The following is a 17,596-nucleotide window of genomic DNA, read 5'->3' as shown; positions in this document are numbered from 1 at the left end:
GAGCAGAGCTGGACCAAAAATACCAGAAACAATCCTCTCCAGGGATGTATTAAATATAATACTTATTCAGGATCACCCACAGTGCACTGTTTGTGCATAGAACTATGCCAAACACACATGAGAATGCAGGCCTTTCCACAATTGAATGCAGCACATTGTATAGCATCAAAGATCTAATAACACCAGTTATTAAATGTAATTTATTTTAAGTATAAATAATGAACTTAATAACAAAGTCAAAAAGGCTTGTGTGGGTTAGAACTATGGTATTTCCAAAACCGTACTCAGTAGGCCCACAGAAGTCCTCCTGTCTCCTAATTAATCAAGTTCTCAGATAGCAGTAATAATGATCTTATAGCTTTATGTTTTGGAAAATGTCAAATCCTCCTCAGAGGGACTTACTACAGTAGTTGTAAACATTGAACTGCACTGCGTTCATTTGTGGAGCTTTCAAGGTTAGCTGGTAAGCCGATTAGCCAACCGCTGAAAAGTGCAGGAGTTCAGATCCAGTTAGTCCTTATATGGATTTCCGCTGTAAAACGAGCACTGGCACTGGTGCCCCCTTTATGATGCCAGTTTCCCATCAAATCCTGGCTCTACTGAGTAAGCAGGTCTTCAGTGGTTGGTGCAATGATACTAGCTACTCACACATTAGTAGTGTGCTACACATATACTACTGAGGATGGTGCCTCTACTCAATGTCTAACATTTTCATTCTTTACTGGAAACTATTTCTTCCCCAGAATGGAGTTACATATTTAAAACCATTGATCACATTTTACACTTCCACACTTTGTTTAACTAATTTCATTATTAATGTATTTTACGTGTATATTGCTATAATTTTAATAGTGCTTTAGTTTTATTACATTAATTACAGTTTTCCTTTAGTGTTTTTGATGAAAACATTTGGCAGCTTTAAACAACTAGGTTCAGGACAGGATGCAAAACCAGAGATGTTTAATAGCAGTGACCTATTTGCACAACTGCAAGACCAACTCTCAGAGACACCCTTATCTGCAAGCATTCCAGTGAGCTCAGGATGCGGTTGGGATACTCAAACTATACTTGTACGGCAATTTAACAAAGATGGCACCACAATGCTATGCTGCAGTAACCAAGGATTACCAAAGAGCACTGTGGCACTACCAAAACACTTATCACAAAAACGGAACCATTTGTCTTGATGCTGTGGCCATTATACTTCACCTTGATCACTGCAGAATAAACATGCTTTATTTTTAAAAGTCCCAGAATCCTCCTTCAGTACAACTAAATCTAACATCAGCACACCATTTACTGTCACTAAATCAAGCTCACCACTAACATCACTTCCAGCATTGCACATGAATAAAAAGAAACCACTGAAACAAGACCACACAATGATTAGATTCAATGGCCTGATTAAGCTCCATAGTTAGGAGTTCCACCAAAATGTTTTGTCAAGGTGATCTGTTACTGTGCAGTTATTCAAAAGGAATTTATTTCGATAGTAATTAGTCAGTATTTATTGTAAAAACTCTCCTGGAATATATAAAATATCAGCAGCAGTATATGACAAGCCTTTGGCATAATCATTGAGAAACCAGTTGTGTAACAACAAAGATACCATTTTCCTAGCTGTGTGTTAATTGCAAATAATTTTGAAGACACATCAGCCTCTTGCTTTTACCCCATGACCTTTTCCTCTGTTCTGGGTGTTGCCAGGCTGCACACTTCCTGCAGCTAGGAAGGTGGGCTCCCAGTCCCCTGCCTACGTTGTTCTTGAGTGGGTTACTAGGACTACTAGCAGCCTGATAAAGTAAGAAAAATCAGAGGGAAAGTTGTGTGGAAATGAACCAGACCACCACTTGACCTCATCCCAGAAGAGTGTGATCATAATATGTAATTCAGCAGAATACAAGAAATCAGGTCTGTGTCCCATGTCTACTCCTTGTGGAACTGTGTATTGGTGTAGTAATACTGGCCATTGTTAAAATGTAGATTTAATAAACTACCACAATATTCAGAAGGCTTCACTTCTGCCTAGTCTGATTCCATCTTTTTATGTAGTGTGTTCTTTTAGCTGTGTATTACTAACTCTTCATTGGTAGGGAGTCGTTGAGCAACATGGTTACCAAAACAAAATAGTGCACTGAGGAGTCAGTAATTGAACAGTACAGGTTCCTACAATGAAAGACAATTTGTGAAACTCACAGACCTAATCTTTTGTTAATCACGTTATCACTGAAATGCTATAAAATGGAATTGACGTAACTGGAATAAACAAGGACCATGGGTGGCAGTATGATATGATAAACAATTCTCCCTGAGTGAGGCTAACCAGATAGCTCATGAAAAGGTTAAACTCGCCTGACAAAACTGTTTGCCAGGAACCATCTTTCTCAATTCCAGTCACAATAAGGTCAATCACATTCCATTTACACCAGTACTTTAACCTTTCGGTATGGTCACAAATGTGCTTGCTTTTGCAGCCTTTATCCCATTCACATGTAACACTGTTTACAGAAACAATTGCTTTTATTTACCTTCCCCTTTCCCCATACCTTTAACATTTTTCCTTTTCAAATATTTATCCAATTCCCTTTTAAAAGCTATTATGGATTCTGCTTCCACAACTCTTTCTGGAATGAATTCCATGTTCTAACGTAAAGAAGATTCCCCTAATGTTTTCCTTTGTTCTTTTGGTGCTGGTGTTAAATTTATGCCTGCTAGTTAACATTTCACTGATCAATGGAGATAATTTTTGCCTATTTATAAAAGCCCCTAATAATTTTGAGCAGCTCTATCATATCTTCTCCTAGCCTTCTCTATTCTAGTGAGAAGCCCAGTTGCGCGAGTTTCTCCTTATAAGTAAAGTCTGCCATCCCTGGTATATTAGTGAGTCTCTTCTCCACATTATCCATTTGAACACCCAAAACTGGGCAGAATAATGCAACTGTGGCCTAACCGATGATTTGTATAGGTTTAGCATAGCCTCTTTGCTTTGCTCGTTGTCTATTTTTGTTTAAGACAATATTTGACACACATGGGGACTATTATGAATTCTCAAGCCATAGGTTACAAGTTTGAATCCAGCTTCAATTTTCACTCCAACTCGCTCTTCTTCAATGGTTGAGTTTTGCTAGCTCTATGCCACTAAGCAGAATGTTACGTGCCGTGTGGAGAGTAATGAGCGAATGAAAATCAGGTTACCACCTTTCTAGAATTGGATATTGCTGGGCCCATCAATGCACAAATCAAAATGAATAAACTTGGAATGATTTTTGCATGAAAAATTGTATTTAAAATGCAGACAGGAGAGATCTCCTTTCAATTTATTGTAATGGAATTTGGGAGAAACAACAATATTTTTAACAACTAACTTGTGTACAAGAGAATTAAGGACTAATTTAAGAAAATTATAATGCACAAAATCATGGAATAAGAAAGGCCACGCTAAAATCCCTCTGCCATTCCTGGGCCCCATTAATTTAATTGGTCCAGAGCCATGACTGCTGTCAATGTTTGTTATAAGTGTTATCTGGCCATGTAGCTTCATGTTATCAGCAATGTCTAATATTACAAGGTATAATCTCTCCCATGTCATTCATGAACAGTGTGAACAGCAGGAGATACAAAGCAGGTCCCTGAAAAACTCCACTGGTCAAAATCTCCCTCACTAAAGCTACTTCCAGTTATCTTCTGCTTTTTAGTGATACTCCAGTTGCTAATTTGCATGTATTTCAGGAGGCTTAATTTTTTTGTAACAAGCTTTACATGTTCAAATGTACCAAATGCCTGCTGAAAATCCAAATAGATTATAACCCCTCAACCTTTAGGTTTCTTTTGACCTCCTTATTTAGTTTTATTCTTACTATTTCTCCTTTTTGCTTTATTTCCATATCCCTTAAAATGCTCTTGAAAATATTCCAGTGTTCTATGTTTTGCTTGCATTTCCACTTCCTCAAAATTAGAGCTCTTCCCATTTCTCCAAAATTTGCTCTGAAAAGATCTTTTCTGTTATTTTTGGCATTGGCATTAATTACAATATCAAACTGAACTGTACAATAATCATTAGGAACCAAACTTTACCTCTAGGAAGTCTCCCATAATTAAAATTGGATTGTGGTTAACATTTTGTTTTATTTGATTTGAATATAGAGTCCAATTTAGTTCCTGCTGCAAACTCATTGGGTTGAACTTTAATCCTACTTATTAATGATTCTTGCTAATCAAGACTCAAGTTCTTCTCTCAGCTTTAATAACCCTTCATCTCAGGCAAAGAGGCTTGCAACTGACAGTACCAGTTTCATCATTAAGATTTCTGTAAAGAATAATAGCAAGCATTATTCTGTCCCACTCACTCCTCTCACCACTGACCCCATGGACTCTGCCAGTGGATCAACAATCACCACCCCTCTCCTTTCAGCACGATACTTCTGCAGCTATCGATCTGCTCATTCATACCCTCATCTCCGCCTTTGATGCCCTTGTCCCTAGCAAATCCCTTACTCACTCCTACCCTGGTCATTCCACCTGGTATGGCCCCCAGCTTCGCTCAATTAAGTCTAAGGGGTGCGCACTTGAACATATATGGTGCACAATTGGTTTAAACATTCATTGCCAGCGCAAGCACTATCGGGCCCTGCTCTCCTCTGCCAAAACCGTTCACTACTCCAGGATCATCCTGGAATTCAAAGATAACCCCTGGCTTCTTTTCTCCACGTCTCCTTAAAACTCTCTCCCATGTCCACTCCATCACAAAGACCGCCTACGTCCACCTCTGTAACATCACCCATCTCCACCCCTGCCTTAACTTATCTGCTGCAGAAACCCTCAGCCGTGCTTTTGTTACCTCCAGACTCGACTATTGTAATTCTCTCCTGGTTTGCCTCCCATTCTCTACTCTCCATAAACTTGAGCTCCTCCTATGTTCGCTGACCTACATTGGCTCCTTGGTCCACCAACACTTCAATTTTAAAATTCACCTCCTCATGTTCAAACGCTCAATGGCATCACCCCTCCCTTTTACTGCAACCTCCTCCAGCCCTAAAACCCTCCAAGAACTCTGCATTCTTCCAACTTTGGATTTCTGCATCCCCCATTCCTTTGCCCCATCATTGGTGGCCGTGCCTTCAGCCATCTAGGTCTTAAGCTCTGAAATTCCCTGTTTCTCCACCTCTCTCTCCTCCTTTAAGACTCTCCTTAAAACCTACCTCTTTGACCAAGCTTTTAGTCACCTTCTTTGGCTCTGTGTCAATTTTTGTCTTATCACGCCCCTGTGAAACACCTTGGGTCATTTTTCTATGTTAAAGGTGCTATATAAATGCAAGGTGCTACTGCAGCATTCAAAAATTTTGTACCATATTCACTTGAAGCACAAAAATGTCCAGGCAGGACAATTACAGATATTGTCCTTCCAAATTTGAGGTGTGTTAAAAGGGAGCATTTAAAGTTATGTAACTATAAAGTAAAATGCTGGTAGTTACAGATTTGCCACTGGTTGTGGAAACAATAGGGCTGATTTGCCTTAAGGGCCCTGGAGGCTGCCTGACAGATGCATCATACAGACTCTGTGTCTGTGAGGGGAGTGTTATCAATTATCCTGGCCCAGGCCATTTGCACAGTCCAGGAACACTCCCAGCACCTGCAGCTACACTCCTAGCTACCAGCATCAGGACCCTCTGTTGGATAACAGCAGTCAGAAGGGACCAAGGCCCAAAGATTGCACAGTGAGAGAAAATTCTTCAAAATACTTGCTTTTCTTCTGGTCCCCTCAGGGACCCGTGCAGACCTTCCGGTCTGCAGAGGTTCCAGCACAAGCCTCACCACCAACTTTCTTCAAGCACTCTTTATGTTTGTGCACCTGGAAGGCAAAGTCAGAGGAGAACGAGCCAGAAGGCTGTGAAAGCCTCCTCCGGCCTCGCTGTAATGAGTGCGCTGGTCCTGCACCTACTGCAGGAATAGATTCCACTCCACTCATTTGAGGAAGCCGTGAAAATTCTGGGGCCGCACAATGGGGGTGGAGACTTTGCAACCATTTCCTCTTCACTGCACCTGGGAACTGAGTGTTCTCTGCTGCAAAGAACTGGAAAATCTCTCCTAATGTGCGAACATTGAATAAGGAGTGTCACGCACATTGAAGCATATTGGGCTAAATACAATTTTACCTCTAGTGTACTGGTGCCTGAGAGCACTTATTTTTACTGTTACAGAAACAGGCAATTAAAAAAAAATCAAAGACAAAATAATTCTCTATAATTCTAATTATGGTATTTTATGACAACTTCAATCCTCTTAAACATATTGGGGTAGACTTTCTGCTCAGTTGGGCTGGTTTTTTTGCCACAATTCGCCCGAAATCGCAAAAGATCGCATAATTTTAAGCGCAAATTATGTCCAGCGCAAATCAAGTTTCTGTGATCTTTTGTGCTGGTTTAAGCAACATTGGGCTCGAAGCCGGCCCTGCCCCCGAAGCCGGCCCTGCCCCAAAACTAACCCCGCCCCCAAAATTGACCCCACCTCCCCAAAACAGGCTGTGCCCCAAAAACTGACCCCGCCCCCAAAACTGACCCCGCCCCCCCAAAAAACAGGCTGCGCCCCAAAAACTGGCCCCGCCCCAAAAACTGGCCACTCCCCCCAGGATGAAATAATCACCATTGAGGGTTTCCACTAATTACGCTCGTTTGCAGGCCTTCGAGGAGGCTCCAAAAATTAAGTTCTTTTGGGTGCAAGGACACCAATAGGCACGTTTTTAAAAGCTTTTGAATGTGTTTTTTTTTAAATTTACTAAGAAACTGACTACTGTACTCCAATACAACTAGCAAATGGTTCTGGATATTAATAAAAGTCATTTTCAGTCATTTAAAATCAGGTTACTCACAGGCAATGGATTGACACTGAGATTAAAAATGCTTATTTTCTGTGATAAACCCATTTTCAGCTGTACTAATCAAACTGCACCAAATTATCACTCTTAAATATAGCAAGAAATATTTTTTAAAGTACATTTTTTTTTTAATTAAGTTTTAAAATTCTGCCTGATTGCGCTGGTACATGGCAGATTTTAGGTTCGCCAATATGAAAATGAGTTTGAGCAGAAACTCAAGAAAAAAAGTCTCAAATTGCACCTGGATTGCTGATTGCATCTAAAGTGGACACTCTACCCCATTATTCAAAACTACTGTACGCTGTCATAGTGAAGTCACACCCAGATGACTCAGATATGTTTTACTACTATTTGTTTAAGAAAGCAGGTTGGTCTTGTTCAACATGCCTATTTAAAAATATTTCCTCTTCAAGAAAATTAGTAAAAGTCAGAAGCACCCTCGCAATAAAAACTCTTGACAGTACAATGCCTTTTTCTGATTTTGGACACACTTTTCACTACATCTACTCATACTGTTCACGCTACACTCCCTTTTGCCAGGGTGAACTGTTAGAAGTTTTGCTGGAATAAAAACAGAAAATGCTGGAAATACTCAGCAGGTCAGGCAGCATCTGTGGAGAGAGAAACAGAGTTAACGTTTCAGGTCGATGACCCTTCGTCAGAATTGAAAGAAGTTAGTGATCTAACAGTTTTTAAGCAAGTACAAAGGCCGGGAAAGAAGGTGGAAGAGGAGGAAGAGGGGAAGAAAGAACAAAAAAGAGAAGGTCTGTGATAGGGTGGAAGGCAGGAGTGATTAAATGGGAAAGGGGATAATGGTGCAAGGCAAAAGGGGGTGGGAATGGAACAAGTAAAGAAACAAAAGATGGGTTTAGAGGAGCTGTAAATGGCAGCAGCAGAACCATTACCAGCACCCGCTGAATGAAAAAATGGGAGTGACCTGAATCTTGTCATTCATGTGGAAATGACTTATGAAATGATACTGGGTGGCCTGCTGGTGGCGCTGTCCAGGGAGAGTATAAATACTCAGGCATGGGCCCAGCTTGCTCAGGACATTCTTTAACAGGAACTAGTGAAGGACACAACTAGACTTCCATGTTGTAAAACAGTTGATTAAAGTTTTGTTTAACGCTTAGACCAAGTGCCTAGTAGTTTTCTTACATCAGGGAGCAGTGGTTATGATCTGAAGTTGTACTCAATGTTGAGTCCAGAAGGCTGTAACGTGCCTAATCAAAAGATGAGGTGCTGTTCCTCAAGCTTCTGTTGAGTTTCATTGGAACAGTGTAACTGGCCGAGGACAGAGAGGTCAGAGTGGGATTGAGACAGAGAATTAAAATGGCAAGCGACCGGAAGCTCAGGGTCACACTTGCAGACTAAATGGAGACGTTTAGCAAAGCAATCACCCAATCTGCATTTCGTCTCCCCAGTGTAGAGGAGACCACATCGTGAACAGCGAATACAGTATACTAAATTGAAAGAAGTGCAAGTAAATTGCCGTTTCACCTGGAAGGAGTGTTTAGGGCCCTAGACGGTGGGAAGGGAGGAGATGAAAGGGTAGGTATTGCATCTCCTGGGCTTGCACGGGAAGGTGCCGTGGGAAGGGGAGTGAGTGTTGGGGGTGATGGAAGAAGGTGGTGGAAATGGCGGAGGATGATCCGTTGAATGTGGAGCCTGGTGGGGTGGAGGGTGAGGACAAGGGGAACCCTATCATGGTTCTGGGAGGAAGGGGAAGGTGTGAGGTCAGAAGTGCGGTAAATGGGACAGACATGGTCGAGGACCCTGTCAACCACAGTGGAGGGGAATCCTCGGTTGAGGAAAAAGGAAGACATATCGGAAGCACTGGTGTGAATTGTGGCATTGTCAGACAGATGCGACGGAGATGGGGAAACTGGGAGAATGTGTGCAAATTTTAAAAGTTCCTGCCAGTTGGTTGATATTTCTCTCTGATCCAGGGAAGATGTCTGGTGAAAATGAACAACCATATTTCCACAGAGCTGTAATCCACTCTGGGGTCTTTTCGGTAAGAAAAATTTCAGTTTTTCATCTATCCAGCGAGTCCACCAGGGCTGATCAGAAATCTTTTTTTTTTAAATTAGGCTCCTGTAGGCAGAAAAGCTTCATATTGTTTTGAGTGCTACTTTCTAGTTTCTAATTGGCAGGTAATGCTACTGGACTGGTTATGAATGGATTACAAGATGACAGAAGCACAGCAGAAGGAGAACAACCCAAAGCTTCATTTTAACATCGGGTTAAAACAGATACTACGAAGTCAGAGTAGGGATTGTTTCTGTTGAAAGCCAAGTCACCTTCTGGAAAAAAAAGATTCTCAACAGGAAACCATTTAATCATTAAAATAGTGACTAATATATGTGATGTTGAAATGTGAATAATTGAAAGAGAACATAAATAGATTAATAAGCAAAAGAAATAATAGTTCCAAAGTAAGTGATCGCGAAACAGGTGAATTATCTTCACATTAGTAATGGGCAGTGTTAGTTTAATAAAAATACACTAGGCTCAAACCAGAAAAGAAGTTAAAATCTGTGCTGAGATAGCGGATCATAGAAGGGGCAGCAGTTGGGGTGTTACAGTCGGCCTCAATGTTCCTGGGATAGAGATGGTAGAAGCCACCATCACAAGAGGGTTCTTCTCCTGATTACTATCTGTTGGCTTTTGCTGGAGACTGCACAGGCATGGAAGTTAGATGAGAAGGTTCTGGCTCGGCTGTGATGCACCCCCTTGTCAAACAGCCTGCTATCACTCACTGTCTAACTCACACATGGAGAATGGTGAAGTACCAGAGGGCAGGTGGCACCCATGGAACTGTAGCCCTACAGCAGGGAGCCCCTTCAAAAGAAGCAAGGATAAAGGAGGCAGTTTGAGGTGTGCTTCAGAAATTATTTGTTCACAAACAGTTCAGTCTGTAATTTATATTTGTCTCAACCCCAAGTGTGATCTTCAATTAATCAAAAGCAAGTAGATATTTTGCAGCCTACTTTACAGAAAAGGTCACCTATTTTAACCTTCATGTAGTCCTAAAGTTGATTTAATCTAATTTAGCATAAATACTATGACAGCTCAGAAACAATATTCTGGTTTCTAAAGCACGGAGGCCTTATTTTTTATGGCACTTTAACTGCACTTGGAAAGAAATACCCCTTTTATGAAAAATGTAAAACAAAAACCCCATGGCAGCAATGCCTTTTCATTAGCAAAACAAAATGTTAGAAAGTACAATGAGAAAGAGCTGTGACAATCATGTGAATGCATAACAGAAGGACCTTCAGTAGAGAGAAGGACGGTTACCAGGAGGTCACAATGAGCCAGTAAAGAAGAAAGGAAAATCCTTCAACCTTGACAGCCCCATTCTTTCATACCTGATGGGTGTACCGAAAATCTGGGCAGGACTCCAACTACTTACAAATCGTAGGATGTGATACATATTTTTCTCAAATAAAATCCCATATTTTCCATTACTTCTCAATAAGTGTCAAAGGTCAATTCCCACTCCCACTGTGGAAACAATTGGACTTTTAACTCAGTATGTTTCCCTCAGAGGAGATTAGGTTTCCTATGGATAGTTATAATGAGGCCAGTAAATTCTCAAATATTGGAGAAAACCATTGCATCATTGTCTTGGGAACATTTTAATCCAGCTAGCGCAAGTGAGATGATGTTTGTTTAATGCACCTTGCGCATGCCAGCCTCCCGGGTGTAATTAAGCTATGAGTTTAAGCCTGGCGGCGTAGTAATGTTCCCCTGTTAATTTGAGCTTTTCTCTGTATCATAAAGATTTGACATGAAAGAGGGAGCCTTACCACCAGAAAGATTTTTGAAAAATAAAGTTTAGAAAATGATTAACTTTAACTTTAACATCTTTTTCTCATTTATTTCTTTTTTAAAAACACAGTCAGTGCTAATGACATCATGGGGGCAACTGGTCGAGAAAGTAGGTAAGGCTGACAATGTGACATAGCTAAATTAACAAGTGCGTCTTGAAATGAGAAGATCGTCAAAATTGCTTTGTTTAATGACAGCGAGGAATAAAAAGCATCCAGTAAAACGTAAGCTCTTTACCCTGGATATAGCTGGAATGACGTCGTCAATAGGACAGAAATCACAGCAACCGAGACAGTGAGGGTGGGCTTTCCTTAATTTTGTTCATCAAGCCAGCACATTCTTATTAGGCTAGACATTCCTGGCCTGTACAGCACTGGTACTCTTCATTTCAGCTGTTGAAACTCTTGGCAAATTGAAGTGTTTAATACTGCCCTTACCAGTATCTGAGGAGGGACATCTAACTATTATCCAAAAGGATAACAGGCCCTCTAATTCCTGCCTACTGGAAAACTCCCAACATTAATTGAGCTCCCTCACACTTTGAAGTCAACAACTTCTCCAAATTAGTTCCCCCAGTAAAGCTATCAGAGAATTTAAAAACCAAGATCAAGACAAACACAGTGGAAGATAAAAGAATTATGCTAAAGCTAATCATAATCCATCTATATAAAAATATATAAAAGGTCTTGTATGCAATGTGTTTCCATTACACTCTAAGCATCACATTCCAAGATGTCAAATGCATAAAAAAATAGAAAATCAGTTCAAGCTACTTTCTTCTGGTGTGAGGCCATAAATTTACAAGCAATAGTCAATCTACAAACTTCCCTCATTGAAAGCCATGAACCTCTGACTGATGTCAGAATTGACAGAATTAATACTATTTTTTTATTCATTGGATGTATTGCCCATCCCTAATTGCCCTTGAGGAGCTGGTGGTGAGCTGCCTTCTTGAACCGCTGCAATCTGTGTGGTGAAGGTAGTGTTTTTCGTAGCGCTTTGATGCAACTGAGTAGCTTGCTAGGCCATTTCAGAGGGCAGTTAAGAATCAACCACGTTGCCGTGGGTCTGGAGTCACATACAGGCCAGACCAGGTAAGGGCGGCAGGTTTTCTTCCCTAAAGTTGGGTTTTTACAATAATCCGGTAGTTTCATGGTCACCATTACTGATACTAACTTTTCATTCCAAAATTTAATTACCTGAATTTAAATTCCCCAGCTGCCCTGGTGGGATTTAAACTCATGTCTCTGGATTACTAGTCCAGTAACATAACCACTACGCCACTGTACCTGCTTAAAAGATCATGTCAATTTAAACACAGACACCTTAACAGCAGAATAATACATTGTATGTTACATGGTATAATGCTCCTGTCATTACAAAGCAATGCAACATTTGACTTACTGTGAGCAATGCTATGGGAGATCCATTAATTCTTATTAAAGCATAGTGGGAACTCAAGAGTAAAATGATGCTTTGACCTGATCTAAAAACATCTCTTTAAAGGCTCTCAATTTGTTACGTACGTACAATTTTTACAGCAATCCAGAAGTTTTTTTTAAATCACTCGAATGGGAAGGGGACAAATTTTGTGTGTTACAAACATACACCAAACTATGTGCACATCAACTAACTTGCAAGCAAAGACTGTTTACGACTCACTAAGTAAACAGATCCAACCCTCTGAGGCAATATTAATCCAGGCGATGAGACAACTAATCCAAACTCTCCATCTGTGAGTAAAAAGGGACTTAAGATCAGGAGCAATGCCAAGCAGGCATCTGACGCAAGGCGAGGTGCTATATAAACAGTTCTCTGTGCAGCAATAAAACCTCGAGTAAACAATAGAAACTGGCGTACCAAATAATCAGGCACCCTACAATACACCAGAACTGACTTAGCTGTACAGAACAAGCACCAGAAAATTTGATGTAAATTGATTAAATGAAGAAGATGGATGCAAATGTTATTGCCTGCGTTTGTACAAAACCTGTGCTACCCGATCAGAGGAATCCCCACTCGCACTGTATATGTAAACACGTCAGAAAGTTATGTGAAATATGTAAATAACAGGCACCACACTGTAAAAATAGCAAAAAAACACTGAGGCATACAAGGAGGATATGCATTTATGCAGAGCTATTTTACATCCTGTGCCAATGAAAACGAGTCAGTTCCAGAGATCCGAGAAGAAGATACTATGCATGCAATAAAACAGTCTTCCAGTCAAACCCGACTTATTCTGTTTTGCTATCTAGGTAATAGATGGAAGGATTTGATTTTATTTCCCTCTAACTACAATTTTTTTTTTTAACGTTAATATATCTCCTATCCTTTTCAAGTTCCCTCCCTCCTTCCCAGACCCCTCCCAATCCCATACCACAGCTCTCGCAATGCTGACATTTGAGCTCACGGCTGGGATTGCGGGATGTCATGTCCTCCAATGTTCCTTCTCTCCTTCTGGGAATGGCATGACTGATATCAAGAGCTTGTTACAAAGAGAAATCACGGGAGCTGAATCCATGACCTGCCACTCAGTTATGCTCCACCACAGCACCTCACAGCGTTAAGAAGCTGAACCTGTTGACCACCACCCAGATGGGTTACTGTTCTAGTCAAACAAGAACACGCTTCAATAAAAATTCGATTGCAGTACTCTCAAAGAAAAGAAATGTACCAGCAAATATTAAGTTACAGAAAGCATATTGCATGCTATAGACTTGGCGACCATACACAATACATATCAATTCAGAGACTGTGAAAGTATTTATAAACTTGGAAAATATATACAGCACCTAATGATACCCCTCAAACATTCGAAAGTGCTTCATATTGAATGAATTACTTTGACGTTCAGTGACAGTTATATAGGCAAACATGGCATCCATTTTGCAAAGAAAGATTACCACAAACAGTACAGTGAGATGAATGGGCAGTCAATCTGTTTTTGATGGTGATTGTTAAGGAAAAAAATGTTGGCCAGGGTACAGAGAGAATTCCTTGCTCTTGCATAGAAATTACAAAATGGAAGCAGGCCATTCAACCCACCCAGTCCATGATGGTGTTTCCGCTCCAATGAGCAAATAGCTCTAAACATTTACCCATCCTGTTCCTATATCCCTTCAACCCCTTTTTTTCATCCACCTCTTTAATCTAATCTTGAACGTTGACATAGTTTCTGCCTCGACCACTAACCCTGCAAGTGAATTCCACTTCTTTATAAGTCTCCGTGTAAAGAAGTTTCTCCTGCTCTCTACTATATCTCTCACATTTAATCTTGTATCTATAGTCCCTCATTCTTGACACCTCAACTATGGGAAACAGTCTGCTTCTATATACTTCTATCTCCTTCGAACAGTACCTTGAAATCTTTAACATCCACCAGAAGAGACAGACGGGCTCCAGTTTAATGTCGCAAATGAAGGATAGCATTTGTAACACACTTTTAGTATGTCACTAGAGTGTTAGCTTAGATCATAAACTCAAATGTCCAGGATAGTGTTTATGACTCAGAGGCAAGAGTAATATCAATTAAACCAAGCTCAAACATGGAGGGGATTTGGGGAACTTGACAATTAAGCTAAGTCTTTTGGGGAATTTTTCCCTCTTTGCAGCAATCTAAACTAGCAAACCAGAAAAACGAGACTTGAATTTCAAAATACAAGATAAACCCAAAGTAAAAGCAGTTAATGGAATATAGAAACAGGAGTAGGCCTTTCATCCCCTCGAGCCTGATCTGCCATTCAATTAGATCATGGCTGATCTGACCTGGAGTGTATGTTCTGAGATGGCACAAGCCATTGTTTAAAAGTATAAGGAAACCTAGTGAAAGCATGCATACAATTGCTCCTGGACTCTACCCTAAGATGCCTCTGCTTTTACTTCCCCGTTAATAATTTCCCATGTTGATCAGTTTTTGTGTGTGCTTGTCAGTGTTTGCAGCACCTCAATGCTGTAGAACACTGACAACACAAATGTCAAAATAAAGTTGGCCACGGTCCCTTTAAGGAAACCGGCTGGGCAGGCTTAACAAGCCCAATCATCGGAAATGTATTTCAGAGGCCGGAATGGAGACAGCAGCGGGGTCGGGACCCGCCATGGACCCGCCGAGGTTCGTAAAATCCAGCCCGTTAACTCTGTTTCTCTCTCCATGGATGTTGCCTGACTTGCTGAGTATTTCCAGCATTTTCTGTTTCTGCTTTTATTTTATACGAAATATATGTAGTCCCTAGAGACCCAAGACCTCAGTGGGCTGCTTGCCCCCTTTAAGTTTGGTGGTACCATTGTTTCCCAAAAAAAATCTTAGCATGAAGAAACAAGTCAAAACAGAAGGGCAACACAATATTCACAGAAATGTGGGTCTCCAAAGCCATCAGGTTCTCCAAGCTAACCAGCTTCATATTTGCGACAACTGTCGACCCTGCCATCAATAATAGGCCTCTAACAATAAGGCACCTCAACAAAAATGAAATGGAGAAAACAACTTCAACCTGGAATATCACCCTGAAAATGAGAAAAAGTATCAAAAACACAGACAAATGAGAAAAAAAATAGCATTACAAAAGAATGATTTACAAAGTCTGAATTGACTAATCTCATTCTGTTGACTGCAGTAATTCCACATGACTAACATTATTAGCACAACAAAACTTGTGATTAGCCATTTAAAAGCCAACATTGAGTTTGCATTATCTTCATGGTCGGTCAGAATATGAAAGTTTGTCTTTTCTTTCCGATTTAACAAAATCAATCAAAGCAATTTATATGAAGAAACCTACAGATACCTCGCCAAGCCTGTCACTGCCACTGATTGCATATAAGCATATCAAACGCAATTCTTTCTTTCAAAGGAAACGTTGTTTTATTTTTGCAACAGTAATGCAGGATGTAAGTATAGGTAGACTACCCTTTATCCGGACTTCCGAAAACCGAAACCCTCTAAAAACCGAAGGTTTTTTCGGTCAGCGTAAGTCATGCGCACGACATGACCAGAGTGGCGCACGACTTACAGGCCTAGCCGGATAAGGGATAGTGTAGCATTTTTCCGCACTTCTGAAAACCGAAATCGCTCAGCGTAAGTGTACCAGCCTTTATCCGCACATCCGAAACCAGAAAACCTCTAAAAGCCGAAAGTGGCGCAAAGCATGACTTCTGAAAACCGAAATCGCTCAGCGTAAGTCTTGCGCACGACCCCGACCCCCGCCGACCCCCACCCCGACCCCACCCGACCCCCACCAACCCCCGACCCCCACGACCCCCCGCCGAACCCCACCCCCGCCGAACCCCACCCCCGACCCCGCCGACCCCCACCCCTGACCCCCCCGCCGACCCCGATCCCCCGCCGACCCCCACCCTTTCGGATAAGGGATAGTGCATCCTTTATCCGCACTCCCGCAAACCGAATTACTCTGAAAACCGAAGTGTTTTCGCGCACCTTCCGAAATCCGAAATTTTCCTAAAACCGAAACACGGCTGGTCCCGAGGTTTTCGGATAAAGGATAGTCTACCTGTAGTAGCTTAAAACATTTTGTTTGACATTTTGGCCTGGATTTTCCTCAAACCCCCCCCCCCCCCCTCCTCACCCCGCAGGAAGTTTGGGGTGGAACATCTGCCTGCTACTCAGTCCCCTTGTGAGCCCGACCTATTTTTCTGAGTTGGGGGCCATTATTAGTTATACAGGGTAGGCTCTCGGCAGGATGTCGATCACCGACAGGGAGCCCACCCCACTGCCAGCGGAGAAGAGCACCAGCAGTGCTGCAGTGGGGCCACCATAAGGGTTTTATTTAGGCCTCAGGCTGGGCCGGTGAGCGGCCAGGTTCTGAAAGGGTGTCCAGCAAACCTTCTACTGCTGCCCCAGGGGATGACCATCTCCTCCCCCCCATCTCCTGGTAGTTCCTCGGCTCAGTGGGATCAGTGGTGGAGGACAGGGAAATGGGAGAGCTTTCTAGAACCTACATCCTCGCCGTTGTTTACTTGCAGGGAAAGGGCAGTCAGCGGCCTTGCAGTTAGGGTGGGGCAATGAGAGAAATCAAGACTGAGGCAGAAATACATTAGTGGGCCTTGCCGCACAATATTGCTGCCGTTTCCAATTGGAGGCGCGATAGTGGAGCAAGATCCAAACCCTTGAGCTTTATTCACTTTGGATTAAGACTAGCAGATGGTTCCAATTCATCAAAGCTTTTTAACCTGATGAAGAGTATACACGCTGAAACATCAAAACCTGTCTTTTTCTCTTCACAGATGATAAGTTTTCCCAGCATTTTATGTTTTTATTTTAGGTTATGTCTGTAAGACAATCTGTGAATCTTCGTTATGCATTTCCTTTTTCAGCCTTGCGCTCCCTTCCCCATCATGCATTGCCATCTTTTTTATCCATAATTAATGGCTCACTAACAAAATCAGAGGAACATGCAACTTTGAAATGAAGGATTTTGTTAGTGGATCCTCCTTTTTTTTTGTTAAAAGATTCCCTCCAAATTGTGTGGTGATATGAAATTCAATCTCACATAAAATTTAACACATCTCAAAAATATATCGTGAAGTACTATTTCTGCCAAGTTTCACAAATGAAAAGAAAAATAAACTCCAGCGGCCAGCTCATTTCCTTCACAAATGAGGTAATCTTGGATGGTTGGCTGTGCGTGCAGATCTTCATGGGCTAGATGACAGTCACAGCCCCCTACAACCCGTACACTGGTCCTCTGTCCAGGTAACTGATCCTAGTGCAGTACATCCATTCCCTGGAATAGTTCATCTGCAAGTGGTGTACCTCCAACTATGGTCACACTGTACCATGATACAGACAACTATGCCCATTTCACCCATTCTGTAGGAATGAAAATTCCTCTACACAATCCACTTGTGTGTGGGTATAGGCAACACTTGCAC

The 17,596-nt window shown here is 41.5% G+C and overlaps 1 protein-coding gene across 4 annotated transcripts in view; it reads right to left on the bottom strand.

Annotated features, from left to right (window-relative positions):
- Nucleotides 1-17,596, bottom strand: part of cmip (c-Maf inducing protein) — a 251,793-nt gene that overhangs the window by 189,169 nt on the left and 45,028 nt on the right. The gene's annotated exons all lie outside the window — the stretch shown is intronic.

The sequence above is a fragment of the Somniosus microcephalus genome, chromosome 6, assembly GCF_052327205.1.
Source record: "Somniosus microcephalus isolate GS21.2 chromosome 6, FLI_Smic_1.0, whole genome shotgun sequence".
NCBI classification, from domain to species: domain Eukaryota; kingdom Metazoa; phylum Chordata; class Chondrichthyes; order Squaliformes; family Somniosidae; genus Somniosus; species Somniosus microcephalus.
Note: the sequence above shows the minus strand (reverse complement) of the source record. Positions and strands in the feature narration are given on the sequence as shown.